This window comes from Ailuropoda melanoleuca, chromosome X (assembly GCF_002007445.2).
Source record: "Ailuropoda melanoleuca isolate Jingjing chromosome X, ASM200744v2, whole genome shotgun sequence".
NCBI lineage: Eukaryota > Metazoa > Chordata > Mammalia > Carnivora > Ursidae > Ailuropoda > Ailuropoda melanoleuca.
In genome coordinates, this window is record NC_048238.1 from 73,667,176 (window position 1) to 73,694,840 (window position 27,665).

The 27,665-nt window shown below is 34.7% G+C and overlaps 1 long non-coding RNA gene across 1 annotated transcript in view; it reads left to right on the top strand.

Annotated features, from left to right (window-relative positions):
* LOC117797369 overlaps positions 1-27,665 on the top strand; it is a 133,805-nt gene that overhangs the window by 59,846 nt on the left and 46,294 nt on the right. Inside the window, exon 2 of the long non-coding RNA XR_004622320.1 lies at positions 14,490-14,575. This is a non-coding gene — a long non-coding RNA (uncharacterized LOC117797369). The remainder of the gene's footprint in view (positions 1-14,489; positions 14,576-27,665) is intronic.

Below are 27,665 nucleotides of genomic sequence, written 5' to 3' on the forward strand. Positions count from 1 at the left end.
ATTTCGAGACGGCTTGTGCCAATAGGGACAGATTCATAAAAAATTATATAGTACAGATCTCAGCACTTGTAAAAACCTCCCAGAAGTGAAAGAAAAGAGAATTTGGACATTTTAACATTATCAAAGCTGTTTAGAAAAAAATCCAATTGAAATGGATGCAGTCAGAACAGAGGGTTGAAGAGATGTTAAAAACAGAGCTGGAAGGTGTTTAATGAACAGTTTTTACTTCAAGCCTCCAAAGAATGAATAAAGAGATACTTCTTTTAAAGGACCAGGCTTTTAAAGGACCAAGCATGCAGGCAGGCTTCCTAGAATGATTTCTGAGTCAACAGTTCAAGACTTTTTGTTGCATTCAGCCCCACTTAGCCAAGATCTGAAGTGTAAACAATTCTTGAAATTATGAAGAAATCAGCACCTATTTTATACAGATTCCATTTACCATTGTTACCAGGCAAGAAGCACACACAAAAAAAATTCCTGATGAATCATCTGGGTTCAGACATACTCCTCCCTATCCTAATTATGTAGCAACAACTCATATCTCTGCATGGTAATCAGAGTCAACTTGGCCCGCTACTATATAAAGTCCTTTCTTTGCCTGCTAATCCACAGCCATGAAGAGACTAAAGTGACCAGGTGGTAGTTGTAGCTTCAAGTTCAGTAGAATCCATCCTGATTACTTTACCAGAAGCAGTCTCTCTTAGGACCCAGAACATTTGCTATGGCAGACCCTAAAATTTAATAGGCATTTCCTTCTTGTAAACATCCTTGCTAAATGGTTCTATTCCATGATAAAATTGTGTGTATCCCAATTGTCATAGCAACCAGAAGGTCACCATGATGTTTGAACTGTTGACAGCTTTCTATGGTCATCAAAATGTGAAAATTGATTTTCACAGTGAGAGCCATAATCCATACTTCAGCCACTTACACCTCCTTCCAATATAAAGATCGAATAGACATTACTAAAGACAAAGTTCAACAAGGTGTAGTGTGGAGGGGAAAACTTCGTATAAGGGGTTAGGTAGGTAGTCCATATAGGGTGGGTAGCAGATTTGGTTTCCTTTCAAAAACACAAACCACTGGGATTCCAGTCTTACAATTTAACTTCCTCAGAGACTAGCATAACTGATACTACATTAAGTAGCAATCTCAAAGACAACATAGTCCCAAATATACACCCATCACTTGGTTGACTCTGAGGTTTGACAGATAAGGAAAATAAGTCTCAAAGATGGGGAAAATGCAAACAGATCTCAGAAATCTCTATCTTCTGTAAATGCCTCAGGTTTCAATCATATGCCAGAAAGCTCAGGCTGCCTCCCTCCACTTCCAAACAAAACCACAAACTGAATGGTGAGTCACCTAAAATCCCTACTATCAAATCCTGATATTAATCACTTTTTGGCAGTCCATACCTCTGCTCAGTATCTCATTTCCAAGCATAATATACTACATGCTGTCAGTGTAAACATTTGCCACATCAATTGAAAGATTATCCTCTTCTTTCATAGGCACATTAACTTTATCCTCAGAGTCACGGGCTTAAAATAGCACTATTATTCCTCACAATGCTAGAAATGTATGTATGAATGAATGAATGAATGATTGAAGTGGTAGAAAAATATTAGATAATGATAGATATGATTTTAATGAAAAGGCAATATCTAAGTAATATATGAAAATCAGTTTCTAATCATGATAAATATCCTCCAAGTAACAAGTGGAGATTTTCTGGTAACAACAATCCCTTGGGCTCCAATGAAGCCAGGAATGACTGTGCAGATAGAGTGCCCAGGGAATCTTAGTCACCTTAGAATAATATTAGAAAGTATAGAGAAAGGCAAACAACACCGTGAGCTGTTTCCAAAGTCAATAGTTCATAGCTGTTTCCAAAGGCAGTTTTTGGAACAATGTACATGAGGATGGCAGCAAAGATAAAAATGATGCTTGGAAAGACATCCATTTTTGACAAAGTGCCCTGTGCTCTAGTGACCATAGAAATTATGGAAAATTGTGGGAATCATGCTCCTAAAGCAAAGGAAACCCCTACATACTGCCAATATGTAGGGATGCTCAGAGATAGTTATCTTAGAATGGTAATAAGCAATGACTCAAAAATAAAATGTATGTATGGCTAGTGAGGATCTGATAAACACATCATTACTCTGGAAAATAAAACACAGTCTCTGTAGTATTGGATTATTTAGGTTAGGAAGACAGAGCTGTAGTATGGCACAGCTTTCTTGGATTAAAAAGCAAAGTGGAAGAACCTTCTATGTTAATTTCTAAGTTCTCTACTATAAGAAAAAGCCATTCTATTTCCCAGATGACACACAGGAGAAGGAGAATTAAACCTGAAACCATGGGGCGCCTGGATGGCTCAGTCAGTTAAGCCTCAGCTCAGGTCATGATCCCAGGGTCCTGTAATTGAGTCCCACATTGGGTTCCCTGCTCAGCCGGGAGTCTTCTTCTCCCTCTGCCCCTCCCCCAGCTCATCTTTGCTCACATGCTTGCGCTCTTTCTCTCTCAAAAATAAATAAATAATCTTAAAAAACCTGAAACCAAAATTAATGAAGGTCATCGTTAGGTTCTTAGTGGCGATAAATAGAACACAGATATTAAGGATCATTATTGAGCCCCTAGAGTTTGCCAAGAGAGCAATATGGTGAAGTGGTTGCATGTTTAAGATTTCCATCAAAAAAAAAAAAAAGACATGGGGCACCTGGGTAGCTCAGTCGTTAAGTGTCTGTCTTCAGCTCAGGGCCTGATCCCAGGGTCCTGGGATTGAGCCCCACATCAGGCTCCCAGCTCTGCCGGGAGCCTGTTTCTTACTCTCCCACTCCCCCTACTTGTGTTTCCTCTGTCACTGGCTATCTCTCTCTCTCTCTCTGTCAAATAAATAAAAAAGACAGATGTGGGTTTCAGTGTCAGAGTTGCAACTTATAAGCTATATAACTTAGTGTAATTTTAACCTTCTGTAAATATAGCTTTTTTATCTGTTGAATAGGGATAATATTAATGCTAACACCATAGAGTTGATGAAAGTACATACTATAACATATGGAGAGAATAGCCCTGAACATTCTTTTAAATAAAGTAATGGCAGAAAGGTTTAAAATCGATAATCTAATTGTGCACATTATGAAGCTAGATCAAGAAGAGCAAATTAATACCAGAGTTAGTGTAAAAAAGACATTATGCAGCTAATAAAAAACATATTATCAGTTTTCTGATAAGCTAACATTATTTGTTTTCTTGAGAACATCAATAAAATGCATTAAGCCGTGCTTGACTAATTAAGGAAGACAGAAAATACTAATTGCCAATATCAGGGATGAAAGGGGATATTTTACAAATTCTTTAAACATTCAAATAGGAAATGAACATAGCAATAATTTTGTGCCAATAAATTTGATAACATATAGACATAGAAATAAATTCCTTGGACAACACAATTTTAGAAAACTAACACTCGGATTGAAAATCTTAGCAGTGATATATCTACAAAATTTTGAATTTCTAATTTTAGAAATGTTTCCTGATAATGGTACAGGGAGAAGGAACTGAGGTAGAGCCCAGTGGACCTCACAGGTAGGAGAGATGAAGCATCTGAAGAAACCAGGATGACTACAGATTGTAGAACAGAATACACGAGAAGAGAAATCTCCACAGAGAGAAGCTACTGATTCTGTAGAAAGTCCTTTGAATATTAAGAATAGTAACCAGAACATGTACCTGAAACTACCCCAGGCTGGTGGGGAAAAAAGTTGGAAGTATTAGAGGATGCTTTCCAGTACTCATATGGGAAAGGGAATAAATGCCTGTTCCCACCAGCCAGACTGGAAAAACTTACAATTCACTGGTTATTCAGCTGAATACACAGGAAAGTCTTGCCTCAGTAACAAGAAATGATTAGCCGTAGATGGAAAACAGCTCCAAATCCACCATACAGAATCACAAAAGCAATTCCTGAAATAATAAAACTGTTTGCAAGTAATTTAAATGTATCTTAGAGCAAATTCGAGGGTATGTACAGAAATAAAATATCCACCACCCACCAAAATAAATTGTACAACGGACATCCATTTAATAATTGATTTGGCATTCAATGGCCCAATAAAACACAATCCATAATGAGGAGAATAATGAATACACCCAAATTAATGTAGAATTAACATTAGAAGAATTGTTATATCTATATTCCATATGTTCAATTAGATAGAGATATGGAAGTTATTTTTTAAAATGGAAATTGAAGGTCTGCAGGTGAAAGCTACCATGTTTGAGATGAAAAATACAATGGATCCCAAATCAAAATCCCAACAAGTTATTTTGTGAATATCAATAAAGTTATCCTAATTTTATATGGAGAGGCAACACAACCTAGAACAAAGTTGGAGGGCTGACACTACCAAACTTCAAGACTGTATAAAGCTTCAGTACTCGAGAAACTATGGTATCAGTGAAAGAACAGACAAAGGATCAGTGGAACAGAGTAGAAGGTCCAGAAATAGACCTCCATACATATAGTGAACTAAACTTTGACAAAGGAACAAAAACAATACGATGGAGAAAAGCTAGTCTTTTCAAAAAATGGTGCTGGAACAACTGGACATTCAAATGCAAAAAAAAATGAGTCTAGATAAAAAATTAACTCAAAGTTAATCATAGAACCAAATGAAAAACGCAAAACTATAAAAATCCTAAAAGATAATGTAGAAGAAAATCTAGGTGACCATGGTATGGCATTGACTTTATACATACAATACCAAAGGCACAAATCATGAAATAAATAATTGATAAGCTGAATTCATTAAAATTAAAAAATACTGCTCTGCAAAAGACATTATCAAAAGAGTAAGAAGACAAATCACATACAGAAAGAAAATATTTGCAACAGACATATCTGATAAAAAAAAAACTGTTATCCAAAATATACAATGAAATCTTAAAACTCAATAACGAGAAAATGAACAACCCAGTTTCAAAAACTGGACAAAAAACTTGGACACCTCATCAAATAAGATTAACATGGCAAATAAGTATATGAAAAGATGCTCAACATCAATATGTCATTAGGGAATTGCAAACTAAAGCAATGAAGAGACACCACTACACACCTATTAGAATGGCAAAATTCAAAACATTGACAACACCAAACACTGGAGAGAATATAAAGCAACAGAAAATCTCATCTCTTGACTGTAAGAATGCAAAATGGTACAATCATTTTGGAAGACAGCTCAGCAGTTGCCTGGGTAGTGCAGTCGTTAAGCGTCTGCCTTCCGCTCAGGGCGTGATTTCGGCGTCCGGGATCGAGTCCCACATCGGGCTCCTCCGCTGGGAGCCTGCTTCTTCCTCTCCCACTCCCCTGCTGTGTTCCCTCTCTCACTGGCTGTCTCTCTGTCACATAAATAAATAAAATCTTTTAAAAAAAAAGCAGTTGCTTAGAAAGCTAAACATACTCTTACTATGCAACCCAGCAATCATGCTCCTTCATATTTACAGAAATAAGTTGAAAATTTATGTCCACACAAAAACCAGCGTACAGATGTTTATAGCAGCTTTCTTCATAATTTCCAAAACTTGGAAGCAACCAAGATGTCTTTCGGTAGGTGAATGGATAAATAAACTGTACCTGTGGGATGACAGGGGACTCTGTGTTCTGCTAAATTCTTTTGTGAATCTAAAATTGTTCTTAGTGTGGTTTTGATTTGAATTTCCCTAATGGCTAATGATTTTGAACATTTTTTTATGTGTCTGTTAGCCATTTGTATGTCTTCATTGGAAAAGTGTCTGTTCATATCTTCTGCCCATTTTATGATTTGTTTATTTATTTCTTGTGTATTGAGTTTGAGAAGTTCTTTGTACTTTACATCAAAAACCAGGGATGTACTGTATGGTGACTAACATAATATAATAAACACTATTATTATAAAAAAATAAAATAAAATTTTTCTTAAAAATAAAGTCTATTTAAAGAACAAAAACACCAAACCAAAATAAATATAAACAAACAAACAAACAAAAATAAACACTTCATGGGATTGATGGTAGATTAGACTTGGCAGAAGAAAAGATAGTAACTTTGAGGATATAGCAATAAACTATCCAAAATGAAACACAGAGAAAAAAAATCTAAACAATATGAAAAGGGCATCATTGATCTGTTGGACAACTTCAAGTGGCAAAATATATATATGTAATTAGAGTGTTTGAAGTGGGGACAGAAATATATTTGAAGAAATAATAGTTGAAATTTTTTTGCAAATTTGATGTAAACTATAAATCCATGGATCCAAGAGTATCAACAAACCCAAAGCACAAAAACATAGAGTAAATTTCAACAAGGTATATAATAATGTAATTGCTCACATTAAGTGATAAAGAATAATCTTAAAAGTAGGCAGAGGTGGCTAAAACATTGCATGCAGAGGAACAAAGATAAGATGACATTAGATTTCTCATTGGAAACAACGCAAGTGAGAAAATGGTGTAGTAATACCTTTAAAGTACTTTTAAAAAATTCAACCAAGCATTTTATTTACAGCAAAAAAACCTATTAACAGGAAGAGAATTTATCACCAAGAAACCTACACTATAAAAATGTTAAAGTAAGTTTTCAGGTCAAAAGAAATTGATAAGATAAAAACAGAGGGGCTTCGGAGGGGAGGGGGGTGGGGGAATGGGATAGGCGGTGATGAGTAGTAAGGAGGGCACGTATTGCATGGTGCACTGGGTGCTATACACAACTAATGAATCATCGAACTTTACATCAAAAACCAGGGATGTATGTATGGTGACTAACATAATATAATAAAAAAATATTTAAAAAATAAAACAATCACAAAAAGAAAAAAAAGAATAGCTTCTAATACGTGGTTGAAAAAAATAAATTGTAAAATAATACACAAACTATGATGCATTTTATAGTTTGAAATATATTTATAGTTTGAAAACATGAAAAAAAAGATAAAAACAGAGGGGGAGGGAAACCATAAGAGTCTCTTCACCATAGGAAACAAACTGAGGGTTGCTGGAGGGAAGGGGGTGGGAGGATGGGGTAACTGGGTGATGGGCATTAAGGAGAGCACTTGATGTTATGAGCACTGGATGTTATATATAACTGATGAATCACTGAATTCTACCTCTGAAACTAATAATACTATATATGTTAACTAAATTGAATTTAAATTAAATTTTTTTAAAAAATAACAAATGGAAATCTAAATCTACATAAAGGATTAAAGAGCACCAGAAATGGTAATGACCTGGGTAAATATAGGAAATTTTTTCTTACTATTTATATATCATTTTTAAAAGATAACTGTTTAATCAAAAGTAATAACAATGTCTTGGTGGTTTATAAAATATGTATAAATTAAATGTATGACAATAATAGAATAAGACTGGGAGGGGAGAGATGAAAGTATACTATTGTAAGGTTCTTACAACATGTGTGATGTAGTATATCACTTGAATGTAGACCTTGGTAAATTAAAGATACATACTATAATCTCTAAAGCAACCACTATAATAACAAAGCAGAGTTATAGCTAAGAAGGCAACAAAGGAGTTAAAATGAAATCATAAATATAATCTGAAAAAAAGCAGAATAAAAGTAAAATGGGAACAAAGAATGAATTGGATGATTAGAAACCAAGAACAAGATAGACTTAAACCTAACTGTGTCAATAACTACATGAATGTTAATGATCCAAACACCCCAACTAAAATGTGGAGATTGTGTAACACCCAGTGCTCATCCCAACACGTGCCCTCCATAATACCGGTCCATCACCCAGCTACCCCATTCCCCCAGTCCCTCCCTTCTGTAACCCTCAGTTTGGTTCCTGGAGTCCAGAGTCTCTCATGGTTTATCTCCCTCTCTGATTTCTTCCCATTCGATTTTCCTTCCCTTCTCCTATGGTCCTCCGTGCTATTCCTTATGTTCCACATATGAATGAAACCACATAATTGTCTTTTTGTGCTTGACTTATTTCACTTAGCATAATCGCCTCCAGTTCCATCCATGTCAATGCAAATGATAAGTATTCATCCTTTCTGATGGCTAAGTAATAGTCCATCATATATATGAACCACATCTTCTTTATCCATTCATCTGTTGAAGGGCATCTTGGCTCCTTCCACAGTTTGGCTATTGTGGACATTGCTGCTATGAACATTGGGGTGCATGTGCCCCTTCTTTTTACTACATCTGTATCTTTGGGGTAAATACCTAGTACTGCAATTGCTGGGTCATAGGGTAGCTCTATTTTTAACATCTTGAGGAACCTTCTGCTTTCCAAAGTGGCTGTACCAGCTTGCATTCCCACCAAAGGTATAAGAGGGTTCCCCTTTCCTAACTAATGAATCATTGAACACTATATCAAAAACTAATGATGTACTATACGTTGGCTACTTGAACATACTCATAAAAAATAAATTAAAAAGTAAATTAATTTTAAAAATATATTGCGCTGAATATCGTTTTTGTCACCTACAAATGCATACGTTAAATAATATTTTACTCATGCCATTTTGACTTTTGGAATTAAAGCAGTGACTTGATAGTTCTTACTAGAATTTTCTCAGATATCAACTTCAACTATTTTTCAGTATCTAATGTTAGGAGATTCTACGTTCCTAATGTTTTGCAGAGAGTTGCACATATGTATAGTATCAAGCATATCATATATCCCCCAACATTGCCTTCAAAAAACCAAAAGCATTGACTTCACTTCATAATGCTCCTTTATGTTCTTTTTCTGTTAAATGCTCTTTCAACTTGCAGAGGCAATCACTTTTTTTTCCCACTGAAGCTTAGTTATGCTTATGAAACTAAATTTTGAAATAAATAAAAATATTACATACAAATAAATATTTATGGAATTATTACTTTATCCCTGAACCCCAGTGAACTACCTTTTATACCTCTTGGTTTACCCATACACTGCTTTGAACCCACTCCTCTAAAGTAAAAATTGTGCTTCACTGCACCACTAATTAAAAATCTCTAAATGGTTTCTGGTAGTGGATATTGCTGGTATTATTTCTTTTTATTAATTATGTTTTAAAATAAATGCAAGGTAACTAAAGCACTTATTGTTATTTTCCTAGTACAATATATACTTTAGGAAGGAGTAGGTGAGGGTTACATAAGGTGCTCGGCTATATATTTCACATTACGCTGTGGAAAACCTGGGACTCTACCAATCACAAATGTGATTCTCCTTTAGCAACTGGCTCAGACTGCTGGTTCTACAAGGTATCTGCACAGGCTGTTTGTTGTGCTATCTCTTTAAGGGCAGGGTCTCCACTTCCTAAAGCCATTTGGGCTCTCCCAGAACCAAACCCTCTGATTTTTAAAATTCCAGATTTTAAGTTCTACTTGTTTTAGGAACTCCTGATATTCAGCTCCTGTCCCTTTCAAAGGCAAATATTGCAGATATTTGTCCTCCCTGTTCCTGGGCTCCCTGATGTGAAAGTCTGTTTTCTGCCCATCTGCACCACCAACTTCCGACCAACCTTGGATAGCCCCAGTCCTGTTTGGCTCCAAGACCGCACCTTCACCCTTCCTACGGTCTTTGATGTGGCCTCTTCCCTGCCTTTAATTGTGGAGTTTATTCTTCCAGTCTTTGAGTCATTTCCCAAGTTATTTATACTGATAAGGGTGTTATCTAATTGTACCCATGGGACAAGGTAAGCTTAGGGTCCTCCTATTCTGCCATCTCTCTCCTACTGTTCTTATATCTGTGTTACCTCACTGTTCCCTTTTAGAATTTTCAATCTTAGAATAATTGTTAAATCAAATAACTATTAAAGTGGTACAGTTTTCTCTTTTCTTTGGTTTCTGCAGTTTCACTATTATGTGCCTAGTCGTGCTTTCCTTGTACTTATTTAGCTTCAGATTTGTATTTTTTCTTGAATCTGTGACTTTTTTATTTTCATTACTTACAGAAAATTCTAGGCCTTTTTATCCTCAAATGTTGCTTTTGTCCAATTCTTTCTTCCTTTTTATATTATAACTCCTGTTTCACATCTGTTGGCTGTTTTCACTATGTCCCACAGGTCTCATTTTTTCTTTGTAGCTTTTTTCAGGTTTTTCTCTTCTTCATTTATCTATATATATTCAACTCTGACTTAACTTCCAGTTCAGTCATTTGTATTTCCTGTGTCTATTCCACCATTTTACCTATTTAAAAGGTTATTAGTTTTACTAACCTTTGGTTTTAGTTCTAGAATTCCATTTGGTTTTTAAAATAATCTCTGTAGTTCTATTGGATTCACTTTGTAGATTTAAAACTTAGGTACATAAATGTTTCATAATGAATACTTTTCTTTTATCATAATGAAATATCCTTCCAAGTTCCTTGCAAGGCTAATCTCTTTGCAAGTGTACTATTTTCTGGTATTAAATTAGCTAACACTTGATTTATTTTTGTTCTCAGATGCCAATATATCTTTATCTGTTATCATTGTTTTTTGAATATTTTAATTTTTTGAGGTAATTATAAATTTACATATAGTTATAAGAAATAACACAGTAAGATCCCTGTACCCTTCACCCAATTTCCCTCAATGGTAACAATTTGCACAACTGTAGAATATCACAACCAGGAAATTGACATTGATGCAGTCTATTAATTTATTCAAAATTTAGCAGTTTTACATATATTCATTTGTGTGTGTTTAGTTCCGTATAGTATATAATAGGTGTGGATTGACATATCTACTACCACAGTCAAGATACAGAAAAGTTTCATCACCACAAGGATCCCTCAAGCTGTCCTATTATGGCCACATCTACTATCCTCTCCCTACCCCACCGTTACCCTTAACCCCTGACAACCACTAATCAGCTCTCCATTTCTAGAATTTTATCATTTCAAGAATGTTTTCTTTTTTCTTTTCTTTTTCTTTTTGTTAAGGATTTATTTATTTGAGAGAGAGAGAGCATAAGCAGGAAAGGCAGAGGGAGAGAGAGAGGGAGAGAGAGAGAATCCCAATCAGACTCTGTGCTGAGCACAGAGCCTGATGCGCGGCTCAATCCCGTGACCATGAGATCACGACCTGAGCTGATACCAAGAGTTGGATGCTTAACCAACTGTGCCACCCTGGTGCCCCTCAAGAATGTTTTCTAAATGGAACCTTATATATGTCACTTTTTAAGATTTACTTTCTTCACTCAGCATAATTCTCTGGAGATTCATCCAGATTATTACATATACATAGTTTGTTACCATTTATTACTGAATGGTATCAGTTTCTTTAACCGTTCACCCACCAAGGGACATCTGGGGTGTTTCCAGTTTGGGGCTATTACAAATAAAATTATAATGAACATTGATGAACAAGTTTTTGTGTAAACTTAGATTTCCATTTCTATGAGATAAATGCTTAGGAGTACAATTACTGGATCATATGGCAGTTGCATGTTTAGTTTGATAAGAAACTGCCAAATTGTTTTCCATAGTGGCTGAACCATTTAACATTCCCACTAGCAATGTCTCAGTGATGAAGTTTCTCTGCCTTATCACTAGTATCTCATGATGTAACTAATTTTTTTTTATTTAGCTATACTGATAGATGTGCAATAATATCTCATCATGGTTTTAATTTGCATTTCCCTAGTGGCCAATGATGTTCAACATCTTTTCAAGTGCTTATTTGCCATCTGTACATCCTTTTTGGTGAAACGTCTCTTCACATCTTTTGCCAATTTTCTAATTGTATTTTTTGTGTATTTGCTGTTTTAAAGGTTCTTTATGTAGTCTTGATACTAGTCTTTTGTTGAATATGAGGTTACAAAAAATTTACCCCTTTCTGTAGCTTATATTTCATCTTCTCAACAAGGTCTTTTGCAGAGCAATAGTTTTAAAATTTTATTATGTCCTGCTAATTAATTTTTCCTTTGCTTTTGGTACCTAGTCTAAGACCTATTTGTTCAGCCCTACATCCCAAAAGCATTCTCCTGTTTTTTAAAGGTTTTGTAGTTTTACATTTACATTGAGTTAATTGTGTATAAGGTATGAGTTTTAGTTTGAGGGGTTTTGTTGTTGTTGTTGCATCTGTATGTCCAATTGTCCCGCCATCATTTGTTAAGAAGACATCCTTCCATTGAAATTTTTTTTGCACCTTTGTCAGGAATCAGTTGGGCATGTTTGTATGAATCTATTTCTGGGTTCTCTGTTCTGTTCCACAGATCTCTCCACCAATATCACATTGTCTAGATTACTGTATCTATATATTAATCCTTAATATTGTTACTCAAATTGTTCCATATTTGGCCATTGGGACCTCTTTCAGTTGGCTTCTGTGTCCCTTTGACATATCCCCATAGGTTTATTTTTGAGCACTTTTGAACTTTTTGGCACCCTGCCACATCCCCTCAGTCAGCCATTTCTCTAAGGACTCTTGGTTTCTTCTATAAGAGAGTGACATTAGAAGTAAAGATAGCGATTTTGGATGTGCTCATATTACTGGATTGTCATTGCTTCTAGGCCTTCTCAGCAGTGAGGGCTTAGAAATATACGCTAACCCAAGTATACATATATATCTATAGTTATTTCTATATTTATCTGTCTGTATATTTAGCTGAACATGAGTTTGTACTGATGTTTCCAATTCTGATACATAATCACGTGGTTTATTCTAGCCTTCACTTCCTGCTTATTGGGATCACATTGAACCTGTGGATCAAAATGGAAAGAATTGACTTCTTAACAGTATTGAGTCTTCCAATCCATAAATATGAAATATATTTCCATTTATTTATCTCTTTATTTCTTTCATCAGTATTTTGTAGTTTTCCACGTATAAATCATATACATATTTTTAAATATATACATTTTTAATTTCTGAGTGCTATTGCAAATGATTATTTTTTCAAATTTCATAGTGTAATTGTTCATTGCTTGTATATAAGAAAGCAGTTGACTTTTGTCTATTCACTTGTAAGCAGTGACTGCTGCTATAAATGATTAGTTCCAGGAGTCTTTTGTAGATTCTTTTGGTTTTCTACATAGACATTCATGTTATCTGCAAATAAGAACAGTTTTCTTCCTTTCCAGTCTGCATAAATTTAATTTTTTTTCATATCTTATTTTCCTAGGACTTCCAGTATGGTTTGAATATGAGTGGTCAGAGAAGACATTTTTCTCTTATTCCCAATCTTTGGGGGAAAACTTCAGTCTCCTTCTGTTAAATATAATGCTAGCTATTGGAGGTATTTTTTTAAGATTTATGTATTTGAGAGAGAGAGTAGAGCACAGCAGGGAAGAGCAGAGGGAGAGGGAGAGAGAGTCTTACGCAGACTCCACACTGAGCATGCAGCCTGACTTGGGTTTTAATCTCACGATGCTGAGATCATGATCTGAGCTGAAACCAAGAATTGGATGCTTAACCGGCTGAGCCACCCAGGTGCCCCTAAAATTTTTATTTTTCAATAAAATGTATATTTTTTAAAGCTCCAGTAGTGGGGCACCTGGGTGGTGCAGTTGGTTAAGCATCTGACTTATATACATATATAATACATGTACATATATGTACATACATATGTACATACATATAGTACATGTATATGTATATATCCTCCTATATATGCATATACATATTTATATATATCCTTCTATTATATATATATACACATATATGTGTATATATACACATATATATATAACATATATATATCTTTTATTAACGTGAGGAAATTCCCTAAATTCCTGGTTTTTGGAGTGTTGTGTTTAGTCAAATGACTTTTCTCCATCTACTAAAATAATCACATGCTTTTTTTATCCATCTATTAATGCATTACATTGACTGACTTACAAATGTCAAACTTGCTTTGCATTCCTGGAATGAATCCCCCTTGGTTATGGCATATTATCTTTTTAATATATTATTAGATTTAGTTACTAATCTGTTGTTAGGGATTTTTGTGTCTATCTCATGAGATATTGGTCTGTAGTATTTTTCTTTAAATGTCTTTATTTTTGGTATTAAGGTGAAACTCAACTTATAAGATATGTTGAAAAGTGTTCCCTCTTTTTCTATTTTCTGGAATTAATTGTGAAAAATCAGTATTATTTCTTTCTTAAAGGTTTGGTATAATTTACCAGTAAAACCATCTAGTTAAGAATGGTGATTTCTGTTTTTTAAGGGTTTTTAACTAGTAATTCAATTTTTAAATAGATATAGGACTATTAGGTTTATCCATTTCTCCTTCAGCGAATTTTAGTAGTTTGAGTCTTTCAAAAGTGTTGCTGTGATGGTAGGGCATGGGGGAATGGAAGCATTCTATAATCTTCTGATAAAGTTTCATTCTTTTAGTGGGTTTGTGTCTCAGAGTTATGAGAAGTGTCTGTCTTTCCTCCAGGGATATAGTTTTTTTCTGCCCTTGTTCCTGCTGTCTTCCTTGGCTCAGTGGCCCAATCTATTTCCTTAAAACCCTGTCTTCTATTGACTATGTTTTTCTCCCCTTTAAGTGAGACATGAAGACAGAAAGGCTGAAGAGGGACAGAATGGAGTAGATTCTCTTCCACCTGGTGGGATAAACTTTCAGTTTGCTCTGGTAAGTCTTCCTGCTGGAAAATAGGCTTACGTTATATAAGGGGAAGAGCCTGGGATGTTTCACGATTGTTACTTTTCCCTTCTGCCTGCTAGGGATAAGGCTCCACACATGAGAATGTGATAGGGAACGTGGTAGGGTTCCTGAAAGAAAAGTTCATGAAAATGTGTGGAACCTACTATGATTGCAGCCCCAAGGAGTTCGTTGCTTCACGTTAGCCCTCCAGCAATTCATTAAACTTACTGGTGAATAAGTGGCTTTACTGCTTATGGCATCCAGCTGCTTCTGTTCCAAGTAAGCATATCTCAGATGTTATATATCTCAGAATGTGCCTTTCTCCCAGATTTCAGTATGGTATCTTGCCCTATGATACCAGTTATCTGATGAGTCAAGGAAAACTATTGATTTTCAGTTTGTCCAGTTTTTTCTTATTGTGAGGATGGGAGTGATGACTTCCAAGATCTTTCCTTGTTAGGGTTAAAGTCATCTTATTATCCTTTTTATGGCTTCAGATTCTCTAATTAGATGCACAGTTTTATTCCTGATATTGATGATTTGTATTTTTATCTTCTTTCAAGAATTAACATTTAATTGCATATATAAATGACTTCTGAAAATTTACAATATTATATAATAATAATATCCCAATTCACTACTTGCTTCCATTCTAGTCCTCAACTGCCTTTATTTGTAACTTTTTCGTTAGATTTGTGCACACCTTCTATACATGTATTTGTAGTTATATCTTAATAGAAAAAAGTTAATATCATTTGCTACATAGAAGAGGGTGTTAAATTATATTACAAAAATGTTGTAATTTTTTTTAAATTATTTTTTCCCAATCTATGGTAATACATTTAGATACAACTCATTCTTTTTGATGAATGCCTACTATTCTGTTTTGGCAATAGACCATAGATTTATTCATTTCCTCTTTATGGATTCCTTGTTTCTTTCCAGATTTTTTAAATGACAAAAGATAATCCAATGAATAATGGAAAAGCTCCCTGGAAGCATGAGCAGTACCTTGTTTATGAGCACAATTAAGGGATCTCTACAAGTGATGAAACAATTACTTGCCTAGTAACCTTTACCTGAAGTTTGATAATTATGGAAAATATTCTTACCATTTTAATCCAATATACCATTGCAGAGGTAAAGAAACATCTTTCAATAAAATTTACCTGTTGCACTGTAGGCAGGAGTATGAGTTCTACTGAGGAAATGTCTGTGAAAGGGTGAGGATTCACACTGGAATTTTTAAAAATACATCTTAGCATATGAGGCTTTTTATCAAGTACAAATGTTGTTTTGTACAACTTTTGTTGTTTCTCGTGAAGTGCCCTGAAGGTTTCTTTATGGATGCAAAAGTTTTATAAATTATTTATTTATTCAAGGAGTAATTGAAAGATGGCCCTCCACATAGGAATAGGTTTTTGTATTTTTGGACAGATGATAGAATTGGACCAAGTAAAACAAGTCTAAAATTTACATTTTCCTTTACAAATCTGTGGAAATTTCATGATTTTCAGGCACTCATTGCCATTTTTATTATATACTTACAACACTCCCAAAGGGCATGACATCTGATCGAAGATAACTATGAAACTTTGCTGAAGAACACAAGAAAACCTGTATAGTTATAAATTACAAAATGTATAGTTTAAATTATATTATAAATTTGTATAGTTGTAACTTGTATAGTTACAATTTAATCTATAAATTAGTATCATCTGAATATTTTTAATCTAAGTTTGACAAGGCTGTTCATTCATCTAGAGAAGGAAAGTTGCAGAGTCATTATGCATTTTTAAAAGAATATAAACTTAGACTTTCTTACAATATAGGTATTTGTTTATTCTTATTTTTATGAAATACTTGCCTCGAGGAAGACTTTCCAAAGCTTATAGCTCACAATAAGATATTCTACTGTTTAGCAAAAGAATAAATATTGGTATCATTATCTACTTATTTATCTTTAACAGCTATCTAAATATCCATGTATTGAGTAAAGAAAATGGTGTTCCTACTGGCATAGAATATAAAATGGGCGATATTTGGAAGACTATAGGCAAATCTGCTTATAAAGGAAGCAGTGATGGAGTGAGAGGAGAGGATAATTCAGTCTTTCTATTGTACAGATTTTTCTAATATATTCTGCATATGTATTACTTTTGTAATAAAAAAGTAACTGAAATTAAAAATTTAGAATATGTTCCTTTAATTTACAAAGATCATTTCGACCCATATGAACAAGGGAAGACATTTTAAAATAGTGGCTAACTGAACATAATAAAAAAATTAATTAAAAATAATAAAAGAAATTCCAGTTAGTTAATATACAGTGTAATATTAGTTTCAGGTGTAGAATTTAGTACATACAACACCCAGTGCTCATCACAAATGTCCTCTTTAATCTCCATCACCTATTTCACCCATCCCCCTTCTCTGATCAGTTTTTCCCAAAAAGGGGAAACAAGTATTTAGTCAAACATCCTAGGAAATAAAAGTTTTCAAGGTTTGTAAATTAAAATACATACATACATACGTACATACATACCATTTGGCTCACTAGAAGAACCATTTTTAAACAGTAAGTGAACATGTATTTGAATAAAATAAAAATTTGCAAGTATATAAACCCGAATTTTGACACTGACCATCTCTCTCTGATGGACTTTCTGATGATACAGTATATATTCCCTTGACAGTCTTCAGTATCTTATTTGATTTTTTAGTGAGCAATTTTACAATCAGAAAAAAAAGGCTGAAGATAGCATGTCTTTTGTTAACACACACATGCACACACAGCCATGTCTTTACATGAGAGTGAAATTTTTCATGGGCTGCAGAGTACTTCCTATTGTGACTACTTTCCTGCTGACTGGGTTGTTTCCAGTACCTGGATGTTCAAGTCACAGAGCTACCTTCAGTTAGGAGGTAATCTTATCCATATATCAATGTTTTCTCAGGAGAAAGAGAAAGAAAAATAAAAAGGGGATAGAGAAAAATTTTTGTCGATTCTCAAAGTGTAGTTTATGTACAATAAACTGTACTAATTCAAAGTGTAGAGTTCATTGAGTATTGAAAAACATATACCTCCATGTAACCACCATCAAATTTAAGATAGAGAACATCTCCATCAACCCCAGAAGTTCCCTTTTGCCTCTATGCAGTCAATACTGCCTGCACCCACCCTAGGCAACCAGTAATATGATTCCAGTTATTATAGAGTAGTTTATATTTTCTGAAACTCTAAATAAATTCTAAAAGTGTGGAATTAGTGAGTCATGTGGTATATTTATGTTTATATTTTCTAATGAAAAGCTCAAACATGTAAACACACCACTATATTTGATCCTTGGAAAACAATTGCAGCTAGAGAATGAGCTGTATATCTGATTACTACTGATCCTTTTCTGAATTCAATTTGGCTACAGGTTTAATTCTAGTCTAGCCCAGACCTTCTCCTATGTATCACATTGGGTACAAGATAACTGCTTCTTCCTGTATGTTTCCTGATTATAGATTCTGTTTCTACATCCAGAGATATTCACTGCTAATTCTATAGGATTTATCCATCCAGCTGTATCATATGTGTATATACATATATAGAATTCAACCTAATGGCTTTAGATAGCTGCATTATTGCAGTTAATATTATTTTTTAAAAATTTTTTTATTATATTATGTTAGTCACTGTACAGTACATCCCTGGTTTCTGATGTAAAGTTGGATGATTCATTAGTTGCGTATAACACCCAGTGCACCATGCAATATGTGCCCTCCTTACTACCCATCTACAAATGAACATCTGCAGTTAATATTCTTGCATATGTTTCTATATATTATGCCATGTACTGTTTACTCATCTGGTATATGAAAATACGTTTAATTTAATATCTTCTCTCCTCTGAGAAAACAAAAAACAGATTAGTGCACTTGGTTACCAGAGCTAAAACTGTGGCAGAGAAATGACAGACAAATGGCAAAGGAAGCAAATAGAAGAGTAAAATGAAAGGCAGTTAGACAACTAGGCACACCCATATATAGGCGGCACACTCCAGCCTATAGAAAATTTGCCCTCACCTAAACGTGTGTGTGTGTGTGTGTGTGTGCGCATGTGTGTGTGTGTGTGTGTGTAATAAAATGGGATAGGCTATTTTCAGCTCTATTTTAGTTTAAAAAAAAACCTGGTCAATAAATAATTTTAAAAGACGCTAAAAACTAAGAAAATTTACATCATCAGTGGTCACACAATTAAGAAATGTTTGGATCTATGAACTTCTAAATTTTAATATTTATAGAAAAATTGTTATTATTTTAAACTTATTAGTTTATTTTATAGATTCATCATAATTTGAGTATCATTTTGAAGAATATATGTTCATCTTTTAAGCTTATAAGTTGCAGCTGTTTTTCTGATTAAAAGGTAATAAATTTTGAAGATATAAAAGCAAGAAAATGATCAAATTAGAATTTTAAATTATCATGTCTCCTCACTCTTTAGCTTTCCCAAGACATTTTAAAAATATGTCGTACAAATTCTTATATACATTGTTTTATGTTTTGTGCCAATAGGACAGAAAAAAAATATTTTTCTCTCATTCAATCTCAGTTTAGATATCAATAGATTAAAAACCAATAATAGCAAAGTGATAATAACTTTAACATAGTTTAGAACAATTAGCATAACATAAAATTAACTTATTTTAAGTGTAAAATTCAATAATTTTGGATAAAAGCTAGAAAGTTAGGCAACCACCATCACAATTTATACATTCTATTCAATTTTAGAAAATTTCCAACACCTCAAAAAGATCCTCTGTGCCCATTTGCAGTCCATCCCTGCTTCCTACCCCAGACCCGGGCAAATATTAATGCACCTTCCTTTTCTATGAATTTGCCTTTTCTGGATATTTCATATCATCTGAAACATACAATATATGGCCTTTTTCACTGGCTTTTTTTACTTGACAAAATGTGTTCAAAGTTCAGCTATACTGTAGCATGAATCTGTACTTCATTCTTTATATGGTCAAATCATATTTCACTGTATAGATAGAACACATTTAATTTACCCATTCATCGAGGGACATTTGGGTTGTTAAATTTATTCCTAAATGTTTTATTTATAGCGTTATTACATAAAGAACTGATTTCTTCATTTTGTTTTTGCATTTTCATTGCTAATATAAAAACAGATTTTTATATATTGATCTCATATTCTGTAATCTTATTGAACTCAACTTTAATAATCTATTTTGGATTATTTAAGATTTTTTATTATTTAAGACCATGTCTTCTGCAAATGTAAATAGTTTTATTCCTTCCTTTTCAATATGTATGCCTTTTATTTCTTTTTCTTGGCTAATTGCCTTGGCTAGAACTCCCAGTATATTGGGGTTTTTTTGTTGTTTTTTTTGGTTTTTTTAATAATATTTATTTTGTTATATTAGTCTCCATACAGTACATCCCCAGTTCTTGATGCAATGTTCCATGATTCATTACTTGCATATAACACCCAGTGCACCATGCAATATGTGCCCTCCTTAATACCCATCACCGGCCTATCCCACTCCCCCACACACCTCCCCTCTGAACCTCAGTTTGTTTCCCAGAGTCCACAGTCTCTCATGGTTCATTCCCCCTTCTGTTTACCCCCCTTCATTCTTCCCTTCCTTCTCCTACCGATCTTCCTATTTCTTATGTTCCATAAATGAGTGAAACCATATGATAATTGTCCAGTATATTGTTAAATAGAAGTGGCAAGAGCAGGCATCCTTGTCTGTTCTTGATCTTAAGAGGAAAGCTTTCAGTCTTTCACCAAGAAGTATGATGCTAGCTATAACTTATTTCCAGTCTCTCATTTACCACTGTCCTTTCTTGCTTTTTGTCCAGTATGTTGAAAACCATTATTTCATTTTTTTTCCTGATTATTTTGGTTGTTTCACAGGAATGTGTGGTAGGCTGAATTAGGGACCTCCAAATACCTCCACATCCTAACCCCCAGAATCTGTGAATATATTACCTTATGTTGCAAAAAAAGACTTCATGGGTGTGATTAAGTTAAAGATCTTGAATAGAGAGATTATCCTGCAATATTTGGGTCAGCCCCATGTAATTACAAGTGTCTTTATAAGAGAGAAGGCATTGTGAAGATGGAAGTAGAGTAATATTTGAAGATGCCACCCTGCTGGCTTCAAAGATGGAGGAAGGAGTCATAAGCCAAGGAAGTAAATATATACAGCTCTAGGAGCTATAAAAGATAAGGAAACAAATTCTTTCCTAGAGCCTCTGGAGGATCATGGCCTTGCCAACACCTTGGTTTCATCTTAATGAAACCCATTTCAGACTTCTGACCTCCAGAACTGTAAGATGATAAATGTGTGTTGTTTTAAACTACTACATTTGTGGTAATGTGTTACAGCAACAATAGGACACTAATACAGAAGGTAAATATTGTTCCTAATACTCCTTCATCTGTGGAAACAGAAAGCAATAATATTCATTCTGCATAAATGATTCCTGAGAAAAAAGAAGAGACAAAAACAATTCCCATCTCGTTATATGAAGCCAGCATTACCCTGAAATCAAGAAAGAAAACTCATGACATGAAATAGAAAATATAGCCAAATATACCTCGTTAATTTAAATGTGCTTTTAGCAGATTAAAGCAGCAATACATAACAAGAATAATATACTATGATCAAGTAGAGTTCATCCTAGGAACCGAAGTGTGGTTAACTTGCTTCCCTTCCTCTATACACATGTCTCCAGGCGGCACTTCTTATGAGCATAGCCTCAGTGAACCAGGTAGCAAATTAGAAACTGAGTTAGCAGAGACCACACTTGTGTCAGAGTCAAGTCAGAAATGTAAAGCTGAAAGATTTAAATAGGCATTATACCAACTGCTTACTAAAGCATAGTTAATACAAAGGAAATAACAAGTACTTTAAATAATCTGCCTTTCTTAATTAATAAATAGGAAAAACATAATAAATAAGAAACAAAATTAATAAATATGAAAAAAACTATTACATCAACAAATCACAATAAAAATTCAACCACTAAGACCAAAAGCTTTATTAAGGCGCTTGTACTTTATGCATATAGTAATGAACAGCCATTCACAGATTTTAATTAGTTATATAATAAATTAAAATTTTTTCTTTTGAGCTGTAATTTTCCAAAGTGGTGTTCAGATAACTAGGAAGTGTGCAAATAATTCACTGGAGTCTGGAAAAAAAATGCATTAGTATTTCTATTATACTCATCATATCTCAGAATTCATTTGCTTCAAAGTTTGGGCATTCATAACTTACGTTTGCCAAATTTCCTTAATATATGAGGATATATTATTAATGAAGAAACATCTTTCAGGGGTACTAAAAAAATATTTCATGGAGAGTGGTGGATAGTCAAAAACAGTTTACAAACTTTGGCTTTACAGAATCTGAGATCACAGAGCCCTCACACTATGGGGGTGTCATCCACGAACATAGAAACAAGGGAGGAAATGGAGTAACTAGTGACTCAGCCTCTTTAGTCTGTTCTCAGCAGTGAGAACGTCTCCCTTCAAAAGAGGAATAATCAGCTTCTTTATTTGCAATCATATATTTAATTACTCTCTCTCACAATGCCCCTCCCATATACACATACTCATGGTGATGGGAGACACACAAACTATCTTATTTTGATGCAAGTATCACACAATTCCTGCCTGTAAACATCCAAGTTAAATGTTTTTCTCCCAGGGTAAGATAACATAGTTCAGGTGTCATAGAAACCAAAAGTACATTATGTTTCTATGGTTGACATCAGTTTCCCATGGCACCTGGATAGGGCAAATTCATCCTTAGAGGCAAAATTTTAATCTCTACCTCAGACACTTGAGCCTCCTAATCCAATAAATGAATGAAAAACTATTAGAGGAAACACCAGAAACTTACTGCAAGGATATGCATTGGAGGGAAAATATGTCTATACAATGGTTTGGGAATCAGTTTAAATAGAAAAGTTGACAGGTTTGGCTTTCCTGTCAGGCACTACCTGTGTTCCAGCCCCAGCTCATCATATTCTTATAAGATGTTTATAATATACGCTGGGTCTAAAGGAGATCTCAGGAGTCACCCAATCCAAATTCCACTCGCATTTTCACATGGCACCCAATTTATGCAAATTCTCAACAAGAGGGAAAATCCAGGCGTATATGAGACATTTTCATATCCCTACAGTAAGTGCTTCAGGTGTGACTCACATGGAAGAAGGGATCAGAACACTTCTACCTGCAACTAGAACCCTCACTCGTAAACACACAGACAAGGGTTACTTGGAACTCCAAATACCAGAAGCTGGTTTACAGATGTTCCTGTCAGCACATGCCTTTGCCAAAGATCTCTGCTTCTGTGAAATATGTAGTACATCTCAGTCATCATAGAAATTAGATTGTCATATGAGTCATAAGATTAACCTCTCCATCCTCTAAATTATCTTTACAGCCAGAGCCTAAAACGATGATTCTGTCACTCAAAATATCCATATGATTAGGGACACTTGGGTGGCTCAGTCAGTAAAGCAGCCAACTCATGATTTTGGCTTAGGTCATGATCTCCGAATCCTGGAATTGAGCCCTGTGTCGGGCTCTGTGCTCAGAAGGGAGTCTGCTTGAGGATTCTCTCTCCCTCTCTCCCTCTGCCCCCACCACTGCTCATGCTCTCTTTCTCTAAAATAAATAAATTTTTAAAATATCCACATGCTTAAAGAAAAGAAATATTTATAGGATTTGTCATTATATTAAACTATGTCATGACAAAAAAGCTGACAAAATCAAAGCCGCAACAAAATGTGGAATAACAAGGGCATCTGGGTGGCTCAGTTGGTTAAGCACCCAACATGATTTTGGCTCAGGTCATGATCTCAGGGTTGTGGGATCGAGCCCCACTTCGGGCTCTGTGCTCAGCAGGGAGACTGCTTGACATTCTCTTCCTCTGACCCTACCCCTGCTTGTGCACACACACTCTCTCTCTCTCTCAAATAAATAAATCTTTAAAAAGGAGGAATAACAATTAACAATGGTATATTCAGAAATTAAATTCTGTTATCTATTATAAAGATGAGGGCAGGAGCACCTGGGTGACTCCATTGGTTAAGCATCTGCCTTTGCCTCAGGTCATGATCTCAGGGTCCTGGGATCAAGTCCCACAGCAGACTCTCTGCTCAGTGGGGAGTCTGTTTCTCACTCTCCTTCTGTGCTCTCCCTCTCTCTTTCTCAAATAAATAAATAAAATCTTTTTTAAAAGTGAGGGCAACTTAAATGTGCTAACACAGAAAAATAGTAAAATAAAATCAAGTTGCAGCTACTGTTGAAAACAGTATGAAGCTTCCTCAAAAACTCGAAAATAGAAATAACATATGATCCAATAATTCTACTACTGGGTATTTACCCAAAGAAAAGGAAAACACTAATTTGAAAAGATATATGAACCCCTATGTTGATTGCAGCATTATTGACAGTAGCCAAAATATGGAGGTAAGCTAAGTGTCCATCAATAGACAAATGAATAAGGAAAATTTGGTATATATATGAATGGAATGGAGTGGCATATTACACAGCCATAAAAAAGGATGAGATCATGGCATTGACAACAACATGGATAGACCTAAAGGGTATTACACTAAGTGCAATAAGTCAGATTGAGAAACAAATATGGTATGATTTCACTCATACATGGAATCTAAAAAAACAAGTGAATAAGCAAACAAAAAAGCAGAAGACCTGTAAATACAGAGAACAAACTGAAGGTTGCCAGAGGGGAGTTGGAGGAGCAAAATGGGTGAAAGGGAGTGGGAGGTACAGGCTTCCAGTTATGGAATGAATAAGTCATGGGAATGAAAAATACAGCATAGGGAATATAGTCAATGTATTGTGATAGCATTGTATGGTGACAGAGAGTAGCAACACTTGTGGTGAGCACAACATAACATATAGAGAAGCTGAATCACTATGTTGTACACCTGGAACTAATGTAACATCGTGTGTCAACTATACTTAAATAGAAAATTTTTAAAAAATCAAGTTACAGTTGGGGCACCTGGGTGGCTCAGTTGGTTAAGCATCTGCCTTTGGCTTAGGTCATGATCCCGGGGTCCTAGGATCAAGCCTTGTGTGGGGCTCCCTGCTCAGTGGGACTTCTGCTTCTCCCTATCCCTCTGCTCCTCCCCCACCAGGTGCATGCTCTCTCTTTCTCTCAAATAAATAAAATCTTTTAATTTTTTTAAAAAAATCAAGTTACAGAAATAAGTGAAAAAAGTGTGAAGCATTATAAAACAATACTGAAAATAATGTTATATGTTTTGTCTTAAAATATAATTATTGGTAAATTCATAGATAAAAAAACTTGAAGGATATACACTAAATTGTTTAAATAGTTGCATATAAAGGCAGGAGAGTAGCACTATGGGAGATTTAGTGAAATGGAACTTTAGAATTCCTTTCATTTTAAATATTTCACAAGGAAAACCAATTGATGTTTTACAAATGCTACTAAATATTACAGGCATACCTCATTTTATTGCAATTGGCTCTATTGCACTTTACAGATACTACATTTCATACAGATCAAGGATTTATGGCAACTTGCATCAAGCAAGTCTATCAGTGCCATTTTTCCAACAGCATTTGCTCACTTTATGTCTCTGTCACATTTTGGTAATTCTTACAATATTTCAAACTTATTCGTTATTATATTTGTTATGGTGATCTGTATCAGTGATTATGACTCACTGAAAGCTCAGATGATTAGCATTTTTCAGCAATAAAGTATTGTTTAAGGCATGAACGTTTTTTAGACATAATGCTAATGCACACAATAGAGTACAGTATAGTGTAAACATAACTTTTATAAGCACTGAGAAAACAAAAAATTCATTTGACTTGCTTTATTGTAATATTTGCTTTATTGCAGTGTTCTGGAACTGTACCTCCAATATCTCCAAGGTATGCCTGTACTTTATTTTCTTTTTTATAAACAACATTTATTTCTCACAGTTCTGGAGACTGGGAAGCCCAAGATCATGGCACTAGCAGCTTCAGTGTCTGATGTGAGCCTGCAGCCTCATTGACAGCCATTTTCCCACTGTAACTTCAGTGGCAGAAGGGGTATGCCTGTACTTTTAAAAGCACTATACAAAGGCAGGGAAAGCTAAATCTATTATATGTGAGAGAAAGAACCAAACAAATGTAGTAATTTTAATATCAGATAAAATAAAATTCAAGGAGAACAGATTTGAATGGACTTATAGGACTATTTTAAAATATAAAAAGAATTACTCATAACAAACTTTTATGCACCCCAAAACAAAACTTCAATTTATACAGAGAATCTGCTGAACTACAACAAATTAAAAATCCATACATACAGTAGGAAACAAAAACATCACTCTTAAAAATAAATTGATTAATAAATATATTTTGGAGAACCAGAGAGAGGACTGTTTCAAGTTGAATTGTGTCCCCCGAAGTCTTAACCCATGGTTCCTGCAAGTGTAACCTTACTTAAAAGCAGGGTCTTTGCAGATATAATCAAGTTAAGATGAAGTCATTAGAGTGGGCCCTAATCCAGTATGACTGGTGTCCTTGTAAGAAGAGGAGGGGTGCCTGGGTGGTGTAGTTGGCTGAGCAGCCAACTCTTGGTTTCAGCGCGGGTCATGGTCTTGAGGTCGTGAGGTTGGGCCCTCCGTCAGGCTCTGAGCTCAGGGCAGAGTCTGCTTGAGATTCTTCTTCCCTCTCCCTCTGCTCCCCCACTCATGCTCTCTCTCTCTCTCTCTCTCTCTCTCTCTCTCTCTCTCTCAAATAGACAAATCTTTTTTAAAAAAGGAAGAAAAGATAGAGAACAGAGATACATTCAGGAAGAAAGCCAAGTGACAATGAAGGAAGAGATTGGAAGTATGCTGCCCCAAGCCAAAGATTGCTTGGGGCAATCAGAAGCCAAAAAAGGCAAGAAAGGATTTTCCGCTGGAGGCTTTAGAAGGAGCATAGCCCTACTAACACCTTGATTTCAGACCTCTAGCTTTTCGAGCTTAAAGACAATAAATTTCTGGTTTTAAGGCACTCTGTTTGTGGTTTCAGTGGTTCTGGGAAACTAATACAATGCTCTTTATCAAATTGAGAAAGTTCCTTTCTATTTGAGTTTTTCTGAGAGTTTTATTTCTCATCATGGATGAGTGTTGAATTTTTTTTTTTACTTTTCCTGCACAGATTGATAGGATCATATAATTTTTGATTTTTAGCCTGTTAGTATGATGGATTAAAATGACAGATTTTTAAATATTGAACCAACTATGCATTTCTGGAATAAACCCCATTGTGTATAATTATTTTTCTACATTGCTGAATTACATATGCTAACATTTTATGAGGCATTTTCGTCAGTATTCATGATGGATATTGGTATATAGTTTTCTTTTTTTGTATGTTGTCTTTGGCTTTCCTTTAAGTATAATATTAGCTTCATAAAATAAATTGGGAAGTGTTCCCTCCATTTCCATTTTTTGGAAGAGATTGTATATAATTTGTATTAATTCTGCTTTAAACATTTTGCAGAATTATCCAACGAGAGAATCATCTTGGCCTGGAGATTTCTTATTTGGGAGGTTTTTAGAATAGACTTTATTTGTTGTGATGAGCACCAGGTGTTGTATGGAAATGTTGAATCACTATATTGTACACCTGAAATTAATATTACACTGTAAACTAAGTGAAATTGAAATAAAAACTTTATTATTATTTCTTTCTCCTAATTTTTATCTCAATTCCAGTTAGTTAACAGTCAGTGTAATATTAGTTTCAGGTGTAGAATTCAGTGATTCATCATTTCCATATAACACCCAGTGCTCATCACAAGTGCCCTCCTTAATCCCCATCACCTATTTAGCCCATCCTCCTACCCACCTTTCCTCTAGCAGCCCTCAGTCTCTATAGTAAAGAGTCTGTTTCTTGGTTTGCCTCTTTTTTTCCCACCTATGTTCATTTGTTTTGTTTCTTAAATTTCACATATGAGTGAAATGATATGGTATTTGTCTTTCTCTGACT